We start from the raw sequence: 2,288 nt of genomic DNA, 5'->3' as shown, positions 1-2,288 counted from the left end.
TGGCACAGCCTAAATAAACAAATAAATAAATAAAAAGCATTTAAATAATGCTTTAAAAAGAGAAAATCCTTATTTAAAGTCAAAAGAACATTTTAATTTTACTTCTTGAGGTGAAGGAAAATAATAGCAATATATATCTTCCATTTTGCATAGTTTATGGAGCTTTATCTTTAGTTTTGTTTTACTTCTAACTCAGGGAGGGTTACGGTTTCAGGTTTGCAGAGGGCTTCTTTTGGATGTGGTTGCTGAAACTGTCTGGAACCAATGTTTTGTTAAAAGTGACATCAAAATGCAGAAAATAGCCCCTGTGAGAAGGAGTAGAAAGTGGTTCCTGCCATGACACTCTCAGAGATATAAGAGCAGTGAAAAATTTGAGACTCAGAAGCAAAAACAGGAAGGACAAGAAATTCACTTTCAGGGAGAGCTGGAGGACTTCCTACCGTAATCCTATCTTCTCTCCATGTGTTTGTGTAACTAATACCCGCCATCTGCGCAAACAGATCAAGGGATGTGCACCTTTTGGGGGTGTTACTCTGGGAGGCCTTTTCTATCTCTGGGTTGAGGTGGAGGACTTCACCACCAATTAATTCCACCTTAAAAGCAGGATGGATAGTTAATGAATACAGTTTCCTTAGCATATTTCAGAATGAATCTGCACAAAGTTACAGGGAAAAAGAGAGTTGAACGTTGGAGGTTTTCTAGCCTGTTAAATTTTCCAGCAATTTAATCATGGACAAAATACATGTCAGCAGGTTTAAAACCCAGTAATACCAGGCAGATAGATGCAAGTGGGCTTTTGGGCAACTCTGTGGGGACTGGGGGATGTTGGGAACTGATTTGAATATTCCACCTTGCTTTGGGTGACTGAGGTGTTGACAGCGCTAGGATAGGCATGTGTCACTCCTGCACTGGGTCCAGAAGGGAGCTAAACATAAGATTCCTAAGCCCTCCTCCCCCATCATGCTTTATGAATGCATTTAATTTTTTATTGTATGTAATATAAATATTTAATTATAACTATAAGCTATATATTGAACATGTTGGAGCCTATGTTCAAGGAGCCCAAGTGTAACTGGAGAATAGACACATAAAGAACTAACCATAAGATAGTGTAACTATTGAAATAATTCAGAGATATAGAAAGTTTTAAGTACAAACACTTTGGAAAACTGTTTACCAGTGCATGCTCAAGTAAAACATATGAATATATATATATATATTGCTATGACCTAGCAATTCTACTTCTGAGTATATACCCAACAGAAGTAGTGCATAAGTCCACAAAAAAGATATGTACAGTAATGTTCATGACAGCTTTAATTATAACAGCCCCCAAATTGAAGCACCCCAAATATCCATTCACAGAATGGATAAATAAAATGTGGTATGTTCATAAAATAGAATACCACATAGAAGAGTGCATACTGTGTGCTTCTATTTATATACAACTTATAGACAGGCCAATTAATCTAGTGTGACAGATGTTAGAATAGTGGTTACCTTCAGGTGGCAAAGTATTGACTGGGAGGGTTTACAAGAGAACTTTGAGGAGCTGCTGGAATGTTTGATATCTTGATCTGGGTGGTGGCTACAGGTTGTACACATATGTAAAAATTAATCAAGCAGTACCCTTAAGATTTGTGCCCTTTGCTGTATGTAAGTTAAATCTCAATAAAATAATTTTATACAATGATTATGTTAAAACCAAAAGAGAGTGGTATGGAAACATTGATGAGGGAACCGTTGATTTTTCCTGGGAGAATGAGATGCACACGTGAGGAACATTTGGCCTGTTATGTTGAGGGGGTTTGCCCCTTCTGGTCAAGGTTTTAAGGAGTTGGACGTGAGTCAAGAGGCAGCGTTCGTAGTCCAGAGAGAAAGGTGATTGGGGCCAAAAGTAGGGCACTGGGAATGGAGGGAGGCAGAGGTGAGGGCATTTCAGAGGAAGTATGAGATAGGGTCTCAAGTAACTAAAACTGCGTGTGTGCATGAGGAGCGTGGGGAAGATAGTAAAGGAGAGGGTAAAGACAGGAATGGCTCAATGTGTTCTCTTTTGGGTGCCTGGGTTGCTGATGCCATTGCTAATGAGAAGGTTGGAGAAAAAACACATTTGGAAATATCTTAAATCATATGACCAGTTGGTTTGACTTGGCCCCAGTCAGAACCAGCATTTGAGTTAATTAACAGCACCTGCTATATGACTTGAACTTTGCTCCTTTTTTCTTCTACAGATAGATCTCAAAGCATGGATCACTTATACTATGCCTGTGTGATGTAGATCTTATGTA

The sequence above is a fragment of the Mesoplodon mirus genome (genome assembly GCF_964341445.2).
Source record: "Mesoplodon mirus genome assembly, chromosome: 2".
NCBI classification, from domain to species: domain Eukaryota; kingdom Metazoa; phylum Chordata; class Mammalia; order Artiodactyla; family Ziphiidae; genus Mesoplodon; species Mesoplodon mirus.
This window is presented reverse-complemented; position numbering follows the sequence as displayed.